The sequence below is a fragment of the Pararge aegeria genome, chromosome 2 (genome assembly GCF_905163445.1).
Source record: "Pararge aegeria chromosome 2, ilParAegt1.1, whole genome shotgun sequence".
NCBI lineage: Eukaryota > Metazoa > Arthropoda > Insecta > Lepidoptera > Nymphalidae > Pararge > Pararge aegeria.
In genome coordinates, this window is record NC_053181.1 from 16,536,418 (window position 1) to 16,554,860 (window position 18,443).

Below are 18,443 nucleotides of genomic sequence, written 5' to 3' on the forward strand. Positions count from 1 at the left end.
GAACGAAGTCGCATTACAAAGCTGCCGTATAAGATGTATCGATAAAAATAATTTCTAGGAAATCACTTATTCGCTTTTTCTCTTCCATAAGTCGATTGCCATTATACGGTGGGTTGTGCTCATAGGTAATTACTAACCGAATTGATTTACGTCTATTTAGAAGGAGCTAAGATGAGAGACTTCAAGAAAAGGTGCTCTGACGATTGATTTAAAAAAAAAAAAGTCCTACGTCCGATATGGCTGGTTCACTAACTCCGCATCCCTATTCTATTTTCTATCAAGGAGCCAATGCTAGTTGCTGTTTTGTTTCCTTTGGAAATAATTGGGTCAGAGCGGGGGTTTAGTAAACATTGTTAGACGCATTATGCTGTCTACTGTCTGGCTAATATTATCCTATTAGCAAGGCTCTTATGTGCGCAAGTCTTTGTTATTTGTTCAGCAGTAAAAGAATAGATGTTCTGTGTTATGTCATCCGATATCTCTTTTGTGCGACACACTAGCTCAAAAGTCCTAATGCGGTTGCTTTTGTATCTATACAGATGGCAGGTATTCCTTTGAGCTCGAAGTCAATGTTTGTTAAATGCAAGCATAACCATGCGGATTTCCTTAACTTGCAAAAAACAACAGAGTAGCTTCTAACATTAAGAGTGAATTATAACTTTAAGAGGGAATGAATGTTGTCCAACATTATATCCACTGTTATTATAATTGCGAAACAGTGTCTGTTTGTTTGTTATATATGTTCGGCTCATCTAGACATAAATATACTATTCAGCGCGAAAAAAACAAAATAGAGAACGGTCAAGCGGAATTAAAAGAAAATGGCATTACGGTTGATTGGCTAAAATTTTGTTGCACCCAGAACATGGGAGAAGTTTGTGTAGAAAAGCTAGGTGTCTTAAGAATCTTTTTTCTTTGGATCCTAAATATCTCCCTCTTGGGTAATAAGCGGATACAACATTAATACCTGTCAAATAAATACATCTCGTCCCAGATAAAGTCAATCTTAAACTGTAATCGTGCATTACCAGGCTTTATTTCTACGTTTTGTGTTTTCGTTGTCTTTAGCTTTCCAATGTGGTCGTAATTCCTGGGTATTATGTGACAATCAATTTTCTCGTAATACGAAGTATTTAAATATCAATTGGATTTTCTTGACACAGTTTCCACAGATCTGAATTAGTGATTGGGCCTGGCCAGATATTTGAAATCCGATGGGTGGTGAAACGTCTTATATACTATATAAGACGTATATAAATTGTTTTCGTCATCCGGACGAAGATTATATCAATAGCTTCATGGCGTAAGAATTAACTTCAATCCAACTTTGGGATGGTGTTCAAATCTTAATTTAGACTGACGTCCCTAATGTCAGTCTAAGTTAAGGTGTGATGGCTCTGCGAAGTACCAGCTTGATGCTTGGATTCTTTGCCGATCTAGGTGACTCATTGGTTGAAGGGTCGCTTATATTTCCGCTAGTTTTTATTAGTGTAGTCAGTAGCCTCAAAGTTGCGAATACGGTTGCAAAGTTGCCTGTCTTTCGATAAAGATATATTTTGGAGAGTGTAAGGAGTTGTCTCAGGAGATATTAAATCTGGTTCCATCTTAACCTTTCTATCATCGAACTGCAAGGCATCGTAAGGATCTGCACCGTTACGTAGTTGATGTCCCATGGACATCTTACCAAGCGTTTTGTTTCCTCGCTCCTAATTCTCACCGCAAACATCTGGAATCCCCTTACCGGCTTCTGTCTTCTCCGATGCCTATAATATAGGGTCCTTCAAAACAAGAGTGAATAGGAATTATGAAAATTAAGCTTAATTTGCTATACTCCGCGAAAAGCAGGATAATCTGTATGGTGTAATTTATAATTTCTTCAATCCTTATTCTCCACACAAAACAGATCTTGGGAGACCGGAGCATCCTTAGGAGATGTTAACCTTACAAAGAATAATTGTTAAGCATGTTACACAATACAGATTTTCCTGCTTTTTAATTTTCAAAATATATCATGGAATTCCGCAAAGTGACGCCTCCTACTTTCCAATATAAATAGGCATCTCAAGCGCGCTGCATCCTAGGCCGCATCATCACTTATTTTCGGGTGTAAGTGCGGTCAAGCTACTCTATAAATTAAGAAAAAAAAAAGATATTAACCGGGGCCGACGGCTTTACGTGTTCTCTGTAGCACAGAAGTTAATTCGTAGGAATAATAATTATAGTTTGCATACAATATGTTCCAACAATGGAGCCCTGTAAATGAAACAGCAGGGAATTCGAGCGTGTCCCCTAGTGTTATGTACGTGCGCGGTTCTGTACTCGAGCAACACGGAATGGAATCAGAACAGCATCATGAATTGAAGATGAAAATGTATTATTGCTTAACCACATTTAGTAGTAATGCTTTCTGTGACAGAGCTCCTCCGGGGAAATACTATCGCCATGCTTATTTCGGCCACAAGCAGTATTGTTACAATGCTGTTTTCCTGTCTGAAGGGCGTGGTCACCGGTGTGGCACATGAGACTTAACACCTACGGCTCAGGTTGATGGACACAGGGTGCATGCCACCCTGTGTCCAGGGTGTTAAAGGACGTGTTCTTTGCATGCCCTGCTCAGTGTTGCTTTGTTTATACGCATTTTCTATATACCATCAACTGGGCCATCTGCAGGGCTAGCAAGGTTGGAGACAAAAATTATATTCCCAGATTATATTCCCTGATAAGGGATATAATTAACGTGTACATCTACTAAAGCACGGGAACAGGGAACAGGGTTTACCCCCGTTTATTATTACACATATATTATTTGGGTATTAATTCCACTTGTACGCCAGTGCTCTGAGGGTTTATAAAGCTTTGGGAGAAGATACATTTTTCGCTAGCCGTGATGCTTAGTCAACCAACTATCACTATAGACAAAATCATAGCATAGGCGACTTTCTAATTTCAATTATTCACCGGATACAAAAAGGAACTTCTCCGATGGTTAGCGAGACTTAATGATTTTGCTATATGATTTGCGAAATCATGAGGAGGCGGTTATTCCACCATCTTTAAGTTTCAAGAAATAATTCGTGCCGACATCATAATATAAGATCAAACATAAGATAATTCAAGAAGAACATAAAAAAAATTCGTGCCAGCCCTTAGATATAACGTAACATAACGCCAGACGATATTACAATATGTATACCTAATCAGTTTCATTTTCATATCAAAATGCTATTTTCACTAATATTGTAAATAACGAAAGTGTGTTTGTTTGTTATTCACTATTCTAACTAAGTAACCAATTAACTTAAATTTGGCATAGAGTTAGTTGAAAGGACGGAGAGTAATATACTTACCCAGGAAAGCAAACGAGTCCCGCGGGATTTGTAAAAATACGTGAACAAAGAACGCGTGAAATACTAAAAGTGTAAGATAAGCCTTAAGCAGCCCATACTTGTTCAAAATTGTGTAATTAGGCTGTTAGGTATAATTACGCGTTCTGGGCCGAAATCACATTAAAATAAACATTGCTTTGAAAAGGCTCGATCCCTTAGATCTTCGACCCGTTCTGGAGCACCGTGACCGTGAGAACAAAAGGACGCGGCCGATGTAATTTTAGGTGAAATAATACAATCATATTTTAGACTCAGTGTAAATAATGTTTATTGAGGAGTACATATTTTAAGAGCAAGCTTATTTAGGTGAATAGCTATATTCCACCCATGATTTCTGTTTCTCGCGGGATTAAAAATTGTTATTGTAGTGCCCTTTTAATTAAATTCTTAGTAACCTTCATATCAATCAGTATAAATTTTGTTGGCTAAGGGATGGCAAAGTGTTTCTTAAAAAAGACGTTAACGGCAAAGCTATCTTTATTAGTAACATTTATATGCTTGACGCTATTAAAAGTCAACAATGACTTTATAATGGAAATACAGCTTCTGTTACAATATTCCATAAATTAACTGCCCATGCAATTGCATATGTTAACTTTAATATTGATATTTAATATGTTATTACAGCACTGTCTTATCCTTCTTTGTTGAAACTTTACCGCTATCAATTTTCTCGGAATATTACTTTCAAAAGCACATTCTTTTTAAAAGTTCAAATTAATTATGAAATGGTGACCGACGGGTAATACCTATCGGCAATGAACTTTATCGAATACTAAAAATAAACAAGTTGTTCAAAGAAACAAGTATCAATGTACAGTAGAGACCTGTCTACTTAGGTACTTGTTCGTATCGGACTTATTGTTTTGAAAATGTATAGTGCTATAGGTTTTGTACTTTATTAATGGACTTATAACAAATACTCTGATTCTAGTGTAGACTTTTAATTATTGTAGTGCGTGTAAGTTGTAAAATAATAATATTGCTTTATTATATATAAAATCTTGAAGATTTTTTTTATGTTTTGTAGATATATCATTCATGGTCATGATATCTACTTAGTTCCGCCAAGATGTGGCCATGTTTGACGGTATTACATAAAGACTCACTTTTATAATGCACCCAACTCATGTGTGATGGGACGAATAAAGGACGTTCATGTAATAAGTCTTCTTATCACCAGCACAGCTAATAAAATTTAACAAGATGAGGATGATGACACGAGCATTAAGTACCGATACGATTCAACGCGAGGAGGCTAGATCATCGCCCAAAAGCACGAAAGTTTCAGATACGGCAACAAACTGTCCTTTAGGCAAAATAAAGCCTTATAAATACACTAGCAGACCCGCGCGACTTCGTCCGCGAATGAGTCAACTTCAAAAAGTAGTCATATGTTGTCGAGGACTGTTTTATAAAACTTTAAAGAAACAATTCCGACATGCTCACTACATATTTCCGTCCGGGATAAAAAGAAGCCTATGAGCTATTCCAGGTTATGGTACGCATGCATTCGATCGTTGTCCCACATGCCTTGCAACGTGCTGTTATCTGTGAAGAGTTATGTCCTTTATCTCCGACAATATTTATCAGAACCTCATTAAAATTAGACTATACATGCTTAATAGTATCTTACTCACTTTCAAATAAAAAAAGAATTATTAAAATCAATTCAAATTTAACGGTGGTATGAAGTAAAATTGATAAAAAATTTCATCCCATTTCCCGGAGAAAACTTACTGTTTATCGTGATAAAAAGTATCCTATATGTTGACCCGGAATATCAGCTACAACTATACCAAATTTTATTTAAATCCGTTCAGTAGTTTTCATGTGATGCCCGGACATACAGACAGACAGACAGACAGACAGACAGACAGACAAAAATTAAATAAAAATCTGTTTTGGACTCAGTATCGATTATAAAGCATATCCTGGGAAATAATTTCAAAATATATTAAATTTATAATGTATATGTTGTTTGTATGTATGTTGTTATATTTATAAAACAATTATTTTAAAGAATAGATAAATAGTCTTTAAAATAATTTAACTCTATACTGAAAAGATTTATAATAATTAAATTATTTGTCATTAAATGTACAGAAATCTTCCAGTTATAGATTTATTATAAGTATAGATAAACTAAAGCATGTATGAAAACTAGACGCGCGGTTAAAGACAAAAAAACACCTCTGAGAAATAATTTATAGAGACCATGTGTGAGGCCTGACGTATCTTTACGAACGAGAGTGCGTCTAATAATAGGTATTGAATGTGGAAATAGGGGCTGTATTTTTTACATCAGTATCAGGGGAAATTATGAGGACAGGCCGGATGGGATGCTTCGAATCTACCTCATCACGGCATTCGCCTCGATGCTCAAGTATCGAGTTAGGGGTATATCGTGTATTAATATCTACCGTATTAACTTTATTTAGGTCGAGATAATATTTCATATCAGGGTTGTGTGCCTCACTTAGCCATTTATCATATTTATATTATATCGTACTTCTATAATTAATTTTAGTAAAAGTGAACACTACCATTAATATAGTAGAAATAACAGCTTCGTCTAACTAAACAAAGGGCTAGTTGATGTTGTTAAGTTTTTTATTTATTTTTGAGAATAGTATAAGCAGGCGATTACTTATTACTTGTATATAAACTTTTACTTAATTTACTAATACTTTGACAGTAAGATATTTAAGATGTTTTTTTATTAGGTCGGTAGACTGGTGCCTAATTTTTATATAACTATAAATTTTGCACGGACAGACATGGTTACCTATGGTACTTACCTAGGAAACCTTTAGTATTTTAAATTGGCCGTGCATATATGTAATTTTGAAAAATATGAATCATATGAAAAAATGTAATCTGCCAATTAAGTTTCGTTCAGAGATTTGTGTAGAACAATGGAGTTGGAACCAATGTGTAGGTATAAGAGGATAATGCGCGGGTGTGGCAGGTCTACGTATTTACTCTTTATGTCTTCTCAGTCGGTTTGCTCATAGTTAACAGTAGTAGTGTTACTGGAGTTAAAAGAAATTACGTGGGTGGTGCACAGTTTAATGATCTCGTTTTTTGAATTAATTATTTATTAATCTATTTCAATTGTAAAAAAAGCCCTGGCTCACTCATTGACTTTCATCGACACCTAGTTCAAGCATTTGGATCTAGAAAGCAGAAATTTTGCACATAGGATCTCATAACGAAGACAAAAAAACATTATATTTTTTATGATTTAGGTAATTGTATGATTTGCTGATTTTTTCTCATACTCGTAGTATAAAACGATATTACTTGCAAATTTGATAGTTTTAGGTCAACGGGAAATACCCAATAAATTTTGATTCCCTTGAGAGCGTCGAAATATACGTTTTGTGCGGCATAAATGGCCGTGTCTTTTTTATGTTAATTAACAATTTTGATTTTATCACAGCTTCGTGGGACGATATACTTTGGACGAGAAATTTAAAATCTTTAGTTTTAAGTTAACGAATGCAGTTATCACCATCACTAACATTAGTGTAACATTTTAAATGTATGAACGCTTCATAAGTGTCTGTGATAAGGTATATATAAATGAAACATTTTTCAATTTCAATTTTGAATTTTAACATGATAACTCAACGTGTTCTCACAGAAACAGACGTACAACAAATTTATGGAATGGAACACTAAAAAATGGTTAGGCGAGTCGCAGGCAGTCGTGGACTTTGGTTTAATATGTTCCCTCTGGTCTTGAGTACAAGAAGATATATTTTAGATAGAGATAATGCTGATGATTTAAATTAGTAGCCAAACACAAAATAATCAGTTGGGCCATCTTGTAAACATCATCTAACTGAAACATTAAAATATTCTCGCCGGGAAATTGGTAAGAAGATATTGCGTAGGAAACTTTGAAGACTGAAATACTGACATTCGGCAAAGTAGAGGAATATAGGTCATGAATATACCTAGCCGCAGACTTAGGGTTGGCCTAGTTCGTGAAATAAAGGCTATAGATGAAAGGGCGATTTGAACTTTTGTTTTTGAAGGTTTTTGAGAGATTGCCCGAGGAAGAGCACAAAGGGGCCAGTTTGTTTTATAAATCTATTGCTTTTGAATTTTTAATATTCGTAGTTTAAACGCGGCTGATTATGTTTTCATGATTTTTAATTTAAAGAATAATAACATATTATGTAATGCATCGTCGAAAGCCTCTTAGGTTAACCTAACTTGCACCTTAAACTTTTCGGAGCAATGTGCGTTTTTTGAATTAAAGCATCGTGAACCTATACACCAGAGAGTTCTTTCTTCATTACTTTCTCAAAGACGTGTAAAGTCTACCAATCCGCACATGGCAAGCGTGGTGCATTCCTTCTTTACATATAAACAAGAAGTGTGGGCAATTTTCGTACAAAAGGGACAAAGCTTTTTTTGTTACTCGTATTAATATATAGATTTATTTATTTCACTATACCAAAGATGCAAGAGTCATGTAACAAGGAAATATTAGATAAAGACTTCCTTGAAAAATAAATCGGCTCCGGCACAATCACGATTACTCAGTCTCAGCTGGCTTAGAAGCCATTGTGAAGAAGAATACTTACATAAGGACCACGGTAATACGCAGTTACTTATTTATTGTTAGACTGTTTATTCAATTTAATGAGACAACAGACGCGTCTCTTTCGTAACCAATCATGTTTGATGCAGTGAATAGTATGGTTTAGTTATATACATTTATGAAAGGAAATAGTATACATATCTATCACTCTAGGATCTAGTAACGTGAATTTGTTAAAATTAAGAATGTTTAAGTGTGGTTGTTGTTTTATCCCTTCGCAGCAGTAAAGCAACGAATTGACACACAATATTTTTTATCCTTAAAATGCTATGACTATTACAAACTAGCGGTCCCTCGTGACTTGGTTCGCGTTGTCAGGTTGACTTTATTTTGATTATGATTAAAGATAGACATATGCTGTTGCGAACTTTTTTAGAACTTTTAAAGGGGTACAACTTTCTCGTAGATGATTTTATCGAAATTTTAATAGTTTACGCAGCACACGCAGCGGATGCTCTAGAGAGGAAAAAAAAAACCTTGACTTTGAAACTTTCTTCATTGGTGCGATGCTCCTATTTGTCTTAGTGTGATGTTATATAGTCTATAGCCTTCCTCGATAAATGGGCATTACTATAATGAAATAATTTTTCAGATCGGACCACCACCATCATAGTTTCTGAGATCATCGCGTTCCAGGAAATAAACAAACAAACTCTTCAGCTTTATATTAGCAGTACTAAAAGGGACACGCAGTAACTCTCGCGTTTATAATATAGTAGGAAAGTACGTAAACAAAATACGTGTATTAAACAGGAAGGCAAATCCGCAGGTAAGTTGGTAAAGTAACTATTAAATCTTCGTTAAAAATAGAAAATGCTTTATCAATGAATTGCTAAATATAAGAAGTGTAAAATTAAATTCAATGTCAGCCCCGCAGTGGTAAGCGCAGCGTTGTTCGAGCCCCAACGAGGTGGACAGACGACATTAAGCGCGTCGCAGGTAGCCGCTGGATCCAAGCGGCTCAGAACCGTGGAACTTGGAACTCCCTACAAAAGACCTATGTCCAGCAGTGGACGTATATCGGTTGATGTGATGATGATGGTGATGATACTTGTGTTTGTATTCACAGATATTTGCGATATAGTTAACACTAATTTATTTATTTATTTAGTAATCCAACAGCGTTACAAATTTTTTTGGTTAAGGGTTTATCTTATAACTAAAATTGGGCCAGAAGAAACAAGGCCAAGTGTTTTATTATTTTTATATTTAAGAAAATTAATTCAATAAAACCGGTCTATTAAGAGCTAGCTACGAAGGGTTGAGTATATTTTTTTTAATTCCGTTACAATCCAGTCTGCAAATCATCTCACCTGCTAGTAAGTGATGATGCAGTCTAAGATGCCAAGACTAACCCATACCCCTCGGTCATATGGTATGGTAACGTATAGTAACGCCATGTCGTACCGGAAGAGACCAGAGAGAATTCAGAATTTAGGAATTCCTAAATCAACCCTGCCGAGAATTGAACCTGCGACTTAAAACCTTCGATTTAAAACCTCAGCGCTCCCGCTGCACCAGGTACGTCGTCAAACTGTTTTAGAAAAACACAATATGTACATTTTTGAATATTTTGTAAAAGAAACAAAAACGCTGTAATAATGTGTAAAGTCAGTGGCGTGCATAGAGGGTATGCAGATGATATAAAATGAAGAAAGTCTCCAGTAGGAGTTATAAAAACTAAAGAGGAAGGCTTATAACTCTTACTATCCTTAAGTTTTTTATAACTCGTACTGGAGATTTCCTTAATTTTATATCATCTGCATTTCCTGTGCATATCCTCCATGCACGCCACTGTGTAATATAAGTCATTATATATTTGAACTATCGCGGCGGCCATTTTGTATTGGCTATCTTAGTTTTTATCAAATTAGTATATTTTTATATGGCGAAAAGAGAAATATACACTCTGTGAAACTCTAAACTCTACCTGCTCATGGGATACAGCTCGCCGACAGTCAGATGTTCGGACACTACTACTACTGCTTACTAGGTAATAGGTTTCTGTATAAATGAATTGTTTAAAAAGTTAGTTGAAAGTTTTTAATGCGAAAATTTCTGTGACCTGTTTCGCCTAATTTAAGAATTTTATGAAGCAAAAAATTACTCTTACGTCACGTACTTTGGCTACTTACATTAGCTAATATTACGTCATGGTTTTGTACTTTTTTTTTATCTGCCTATCCGTAATCACTTTTTATTTATTTAAAAAAACAATGCTGTCACGTTTGACTGCCATCGTACCTCTGGCAGGCAGGCAAAGTTGAACTAAGGTATAATCCTACACATTCTGGGTGACTCGTGCTCTGTTTTGGGCTAGTGAAATGTTGATGATGATGATGACGCGACAGTGTAATATAGATGCCCGATATTTGAGTACGTGCTCTTAGCTCGATATCGGTTTATTAATTCGGGCCTTAAACATTGCTACAATAAGTAAAATGATACAATAAGTAAAACAAAAGAACAGCTCTATCAAACAAAATCGGACGACACTGGTATTTTCAAGAGGGGGTGAGAAGCTTTTGAAATCATGCCGTCTGCTGACAACTGGGTCACGACGAGTGCCGGGCCGGGTGGACGCCGTGCCCTGGGGTCCGTGGAAGAGGCATCGCAATTTACATTTTGCTACGGTAGTACCATTGATGGCGATTTGGTATGATAAATTTAACAATGAATACGTATCATTTAGCGAAAAGAGAAATATACTCTATCTATAGAAGAAACTCTAAACTCTAACTATTAATGCTCATGAGATACAGCTCGCCGACAGACAGATGTACGGACAGCGGGCTTAGTAGATAGAATTTGGTATAAATAAATTGTTTAAAAAGTCAGTTGAAAGATTTAATGCCGGAAGTTCTGTGACCTGTTTCGCCTTACGTCACGTACTTTTTTTACTTACATGCCATTTATGGCGATTTGGTATGGTAAATTTAACAATGAATACCTTTCAAATAACTTTTAAGTGTTTAATAAAAACAAGAATGTTGTTACAAGAATGTGTGTGTAGGTAATATTTTTTGTTGTGAATCATAATCATCATTGACATGTTTGAAGTGTAACTTCTTTAGAATCGTTGTGTTAAGAAACTCGATGAAACGAAAATGCGTCACGATAAAGAAACAAAGACATTTATGTGATGATTAAGGTTGCGAGAGATTGAGATAAAATACATTACTGATATTGTTTTAGTTATCAAGTAAAATGAATAATATGTTTTATATGCAATATAAGATTTTATATTAAAATATTAACTAATTTTTAAGCTTGGTATAAATTATAAATCTTACACATTTTATCCTAATAATGCTGATACTGTAAAACCATCTCAATCTCTCTTAGGCAACTTCTCAGAAGTTACCTTTCGGCTGTGTGTGAATTGCTAAGGATTTTTTAATTCCTGTACAATGATGTCTAAGGTATAGGGCTAACCTGTAAGTGTGTAAGACAGCTATACTAAACCCATACGCTGAATTGGTTTGTATGCTACATTGCTTAGCAGTAGATCTTTGTCAACTTAATGGACTTGAAAAATCATATAAACTTTAATCACCTATTATTAAGGATAAAACTCAAAAAAGTTACAAGCCTTCTTGAAGATTTGTACTATCAAATATAAAAAGATTTTTCATCTCCGAATGGTATGTCCAGAGATTAGCGAGTTCTAACAAATAAACCAACTCCTCAGCTATATCTTCAGGAATTGATGACGGAGCTTGAAATTTAAAGAGAATAGTTATTTTCTAGGCAAGTGCCGAGTGCACTTGGAGCTTTATCCTCATAAATTACTATAACTTACTTTGTATATTAAAAAAAAATGGATAGTGTTTAGGGAGAGATGGCAACACAAATCTGTGACGTTATGGGAGACCTTTTCTTCATTTACGTTGTACTATGCCTAACTTTTTATAGCTTCGATTTTTATAATACCATATTACTAGGCCGAGCAGACCTGTGGTTTTCTTACTACACAAACTGCAGAGTACCTTTACGTTATTAATACCTGAAACAAAAAAAAAATATATATTTATAAATTGTAATAAAAACTTGGTTATCTGTCACGACGTACTCAATGAATATAAAGGTTTATGAATATATTTTATTCATTTAAGTTTTGCTGTAGTTAAACCCACATACAAAATACATTCTTAATACGTATATAGAAGTCCACAATTGTGTAAAACACATATTTCATGTCCATCGACTTAATTTTCGAGTTTAGCGGTGAGAAATATTAGGAATCTTAATTCTATTCGCTGTAATACTACTAAATAGTAGTTAAATAACAAATAGTGGCAACTAGCAGCTGTAATATGACCTACATATAAAGGTTAGGTAATCGTTAAACACCCTAACGATCGGTGTTTGCTGGTAGGTAAATATCACCCAGACTCCTGAGCTAGACATTGTCTCGTACATATAATATTGCTGTCTACGTTACGTTTAATCAACATATATTCCTATGAATCTACACAGATTCTAGCGAAGAAAGATTGCTTTATAGGCCTTACATGCCTAGCTGTGCGTTAATGTTTTCTCGGATTGTGCGCTCGGTATGTGCGTTTTTAATATAATCTCGTCATGTACGTTCAGACATTAATCAAATAGTTAGATAGATACATTATTTATAATAACATACTTAAGCTTTTTCGCTCATCTTCTTCGCACAGCTACGTCACTCTTTTTTTCGCAATAACAAGAAATGAAAGGTCGTCTTTGTTCTTTATGATGAAATCGTAACACTTTCATGACGGAAATCTGTGAGTGAAGTTCTTTAATATAAAATTTACAAATGTGTGTTTGTGAGTTCTTCACCTTCAACTCATCATCATTTCAACTAAAATTCTGAAAGTTTCCGTATATTTGAAAACACTCGTACTCATTGGAATGAAACTTCAGCCCCTCAACTCGCATCGTAGTAGCATGGTTAGTCACTACATACCATTTTACAGTAATTATTTACAGATTACAGTAATTATTTTAACTGTAATGTTCTAACTGTTCATCATAAAATGTGAAAATGGGAAAAAGTTTGTGAGCTAGCAATATTCCGCGGGTGTAAAGATGGGTGCACGGCGCGTTTTCACCGTTTTTGGACACAATGCACTGCATACAATAATGGCAGAATGAGGATTCTGTATGTTAATTGTTAATTCAATGGCCTGTGCCTAACATTAGGGCAACAGCAATGCAGGTTTTATGAATAAGAATAGTTGTTTTTTGACACGTGATTCTTCAACAATTTGATTGGTGAAACCTACACTGTGCTTTTGTATTTATTATGAGACTCCTTTGCAATTATTTCGAATACGGGAGTAAATAATAAGAATTTTTCTCTCGGCGCGTGTTCACTGCAATAAACCTTGCGATTACTGCTCTAATCACGTCCGGGCCAGCTGGAGCGAATTCGGGATCGATAAAATTCTCTGACCTGACACGGGGGAAATAAATATTAATGACGTTTCCTTTTATCTCATTATACTACATTTTATTTACACTGACACGTGGATACTTTAGTAACTATTGTTTTATTTTTACTAACAGAGAAGAGTCGTTTTCGGTTCTAAGAAATTCATTAATCGAGAAGGATACTGTTAAGATGTAAAGCATCCTAAAGAGAAAACCGTTTATGTGCTACTTGGCCAAATTTAAGGCGAAAGCGCCAAGATCAATCAATCTTTTTTACGAGAGAATACAAGAGCTTTCATGGCAAATATCAAACAAAAGGGAAATCTCAAGCTTCACACTTACGAAGCTTAATAACATCATCTCAGGGAAGGCGGGCTGCTTATCGCTCCGTGTCTAGCGAATATATTGCGAACATTACCGTCGCAGCGAGATTTGTAGACGCGTTTGGGCTGGCTTCTACACACGTCGTAAAGAATGAAATGTATTCTATTGGAACAACTACCTCGTTGGTCTAGTTGTGTGAATTTTCCTGAATTCCCAGGTCTCCTCAGGTTCAAAAAAAATTACCTACGTATTCCGAAGTTTGGAACTTCGGAATACGTAGGTTAACTCCAAAGTCCAAATAAAAAGTTTGGTTGTAAATAAATTATTCTTACACCATCCAAACTGAAAATTATTTTCTATGACCGTCATTATCATCACTGTTCCACTACAGAGCACGGGTTTCCTCTCAGAATGACAAGAATTTTAAGCCGTGGTCCACCACGCCGGCCAAGTGCGGATGGTAGACTGCTCACGCCTTTGAGAACTTTATGGAGAACTCCCAGGCGTGGCATAACTCTGAAAAGTTAGAGTGTCTTCCTGCCACCTATCTTATCACCTCTTAAAGTATAATATGTGTGCAAAACACAATTCGTTTGACAAAATGATGAAAACATGTATTTTTAGCTGCAAAGGAAACAATATTTTTACACAACACAAACCTCTGCTTTTGGAACATTTACTAAAAATACATTAACATGACTTTTCATAACAGCCTGAAAAGTAGGTGTACTTCATAAAATACAGGTTTATGAAATAAACGTATTTGTATATTATGGGTAGACACTAAAAAAAATAACATTTACGTTGCGTAGAGTGAGAATAAATTGAGTAAATATTTCATGTTTTGCTAAAAATGTAACGGTAGGTACATTTTCCTAGAATTTGAAAGTTACTGTTACATTATTATATGTGTTTCTCAGAGATTCTAGATTCCTAGATGCTTTCTTTTTTGACAATAAACGTGATTATAAATTTTAATAAATAAGATATATGGATTGCTTAAATTACTAAATATATAATAGTAGCCACCCGCCTCTGGCTTCGCACAGGTTCAATGTATGAAAGTGGATATTAAAAATATTTACTGTGGGTCATCCTTTGGAGATAAACACATCGCGGACTTTTTTTTACCCCATTTTGAGGTCTACGATACGATAGTGATCTATCTCGTAAGGTTCAACCAGTGTTTGATGAGTTATCTATTACATATATTCTGCATATATACCTAAAAACCTTCCCTTTAATCACTCTATCTATTAAGAAAAACTTGAAAAAATACGTTGCGTCGTTTTAAAGATCTAAGCATATATAGGGCGAGACAGACAGCGGGAGGCAACTATATTTTATACTATGTAGTAATAGTTATTGTCGCTACTAAGAACCTTCGACTGTTCCTTGGTATGGCTTACATACTCACTCGGCTTTGATTCAAGCAAAGTTCAAGCTATGGCTGGTCATAGAAAGTTAGATATAAACATTACGTGCAAATATACTACCGAGAATAAATAAAAAGAAAATGAAATAAAGACCCAAGGAACGCAGTGTTTATTTTCTCTTTACCAATAATAAATTTACGATACATTATACGATACATCCAAGTTTCAAATATATCGTGAATGAAATATAAAAAAAAATTGTTAAGCTAATATTAAAGGCCTTGTTTTTTGGCCTTGCCGTTTTTATGTATTAAGAGTATTATGGTGTGGTAATACACAAGATATTACTCAGACTTGTGGTTGTGTAATTTTACTCGGGTAAACGTTTATTGAAGTTATTTCTATTTCATTTTACACAAGCTAGAGATGGCACTTTCTTTGCAATATATAAGTGCCCTTATACTTTTATAAACGACTTGGTTAACATCTAAGAAGGCGTCAGTTAGTGCCAACGGAAACTGTTAAGAGGATAAAGAATCCTCAGTGCTGTGCCAAAATTTAGAAAAGTTTTCAGATTTATTTTTCCGTAAACTAGTGTGAGTATTTGTGTGACTTTTTAAAATATCAACCAATTTATTGCTAATTGAATATGTTGGTTACGAGTGCGGTATTTGTAATTTTACCATTATAAATTGGATGATTTAAATTATAGTCTGTTCTTCACTAAAGCAATGGGTGCTATTAAATTTATAATAAAAAAACGATAGCAGGTTTACTACAAAGCATAGATTTATCAATAAGTATTCCTAAATTGAACAATATGTATGCAATACGAAACAAAAAATGCAAAAATAAATAATAAAACTGTTTTCAATGTAACCGGTGCGTCGATTTTTAGGGATAAATTTATTAATTTTCGGTCCTCAACGGAGAAAACACCCGCAATAAGTAGGTAAAATAATAGATTGTGTACAATCTATTATTTAACTCGTTCATGTTCGTAATATAAGCTATTTTATTCGAGACATCTATCGCCTCGAGCCCAAGGTAAGGTAGATATACTAAAAGTCATGAATAAAATTGGTTTTATGTCCGAGCTTCTATTGCTAAGAAATGGTTGGGAGGTTAATGTTTAACATTTACTTAAATTCCCAAGTAAAATTTTAACAATTTTATCTACGATTGATGTAAACCTCTTTAGATAGAATATTTATCATGTGATGACGATGGTTTTTACTTTAATATTTTTATAGTCAAATGACTTCAGTTAAATATTGAAAACTTGCTAGATCAATGTAGAAGATTTACAATGTTATATAGAGATTTAACAACTTACAAAGCGAACACTTCGAGCAAGGCCTGTTTACAAGCCTGACGCGAAAGGCTTGTAAAACGCTCCGGGATAAACAAGATTGTCTGTTTAAATATTATATTCTCAACGCTTACTACATACAAAGATACGTAGAAAAAATTTACAAATATTTTTCAATCGGAATAATTATTAATAACTAGCTTCTACCCGCGACTTCATCTGCGTGGACTTCAGAATTGGGTCTAATGCTTCGCTCGTTAACAATTTTCAATCCTACCACGGGAACTATTTGAGAGATCGTTATAGAAAGTACATGTCGATTTTCATAGCATAGATGACATGCATACCAAATTTCAAAGATGTCGGCCCGCGGCTTACTAGTAAACAATTTTAAAATTTACCTCGGGTACTTCTTTAGGAATAAAAGGTAGCCTATGTTCTTTTCCATGGCAAAGGCCACACGCATGCTATTTTTCATCCAAATCCGTTCAGCTGTTTTTGCGTGATTGAGTAACAAATTTCCACGCTTTCACAATCACAATATTAGTAGGATTAGTGAGATAGTAGGATAATAATCTATATTTACAGAAATTACATCCATTTATAAACAATAATTTAAAATTAAAATAAAAATAATTTTAAATTGCATTACTTAAAAAAGACCTATAATCTGTGTTAGTACCTATGACGTTTGGCATACCTTCTAATGACAGAGCACTGAGAAAACAAATGCTTGTTTTTCTGATAGCATATTCAGAATACCGGAGGAGCTTCCACGCATTCTGCTCATCACTGATGCTGCTCTTTGTTTCTCATAATACCGTAAAATCATTGGTTCAAGCTCCAGTAAACATCAGAGAAGAAAAACGCGGCAGCCACATCAACACTCTGAAAAAATTATTATACTGGACGCGCAGGTCGTGCCACCCACAAGCTGCATGTGTTAAAAGTTTGGTAATTAACCTTAAGAAGTTGGAGTTTTACCTCCTTATTGCAACGCGCGAACATGCGAGCTAAAATATCACCATCGGACCGCCAACGCCTTGTGCTCCCATTCGATATCCTTAAGAATTAAGAGTTGTAATGTTCACCTTATTTTGAGGAACTTCCTTGCGCTGTGTTGTGCGCTGTGGTTTTAATTAGGAGGCCCCGGGTTAGATCCCCAGTTTGTGTAGGAGGCTTTGGCCGTATCTAATAACCACCTTACTGACAAAGACCTGGAAACCTATAAGGGGTAAGGGTTTGATGTAATTACCATATCCCTAACAGGTTAGCCCGTTACCATCTTTGATAGCATCACTCTCTACCAGATTATATTGAAGGTGCTAGCCTGTTAGGGGTATGCCAGTTATATAAAAGTTGAAACCCCTTCTCAAGACGGCATCGTACTGGATTGCCTAATCGCTTGGCGACACGTCTTTGTCAGTAGAGTGCTAACTACCACGGCTAAAACCTCCCACCAGACAAGAGCGTCGGAGTCAGAGCGAAACGTGCGTAGGGAGAATATTTTGGAAGATTTATTATGTTGTGTTGGGTTTAATATATAATTCAGTCTGGTTTTAACAGATTTTATCAAATAATGTCCATTGTATCATAAAAATCTGTTGTCATTTTACCATGAAGAGGATATAACAGAACTGCGCTATGTTCATACTTTATCTTTGATATATCCTAGTTTTAGTAATTGATTAGGGGTAGGATTTTTATATAATTACCATACCTCTAACAGGTTCTAACAGGTGTCGCTTACCAGGCGACATTGCAGTCAAGGGCTGTAATCCTAATACCTTTAAGAGCATTATCTCGGGATAAAAAGTAGCTTATGCCACTTTTCAGCCCATAATCTATGTCCATGCAAAACCTTTACACAAGTTAGTATTAGATACTACACTATTACTCTGTAAAGAATCGGACGTAGTTTAGCAGAAAGGACTCAACGCAAGCTAAGTTACTTTTGAGTTATTGACATTCCGCTCAGTAATACCTACTTAATATGTGGTTTGGTTACCAGTCAT

The 18,443-nt window shown here is 35.1% G+C and overlaps 1 protein-coding gene across 6 annotated transcripts in view; it reads right to left on the reverse strand.

The window, feature by feature from the left end:
• Positions 1 to 18,443, reverse strand: part of LOC120628375 (solute carrier family 12 member 4) — a 415,818-nt gene that overhangs the window by 56,710 nt on the left and 340,665 nt on the right. The gene's annotated exons all lie outside the window — the stretch shown is intronic.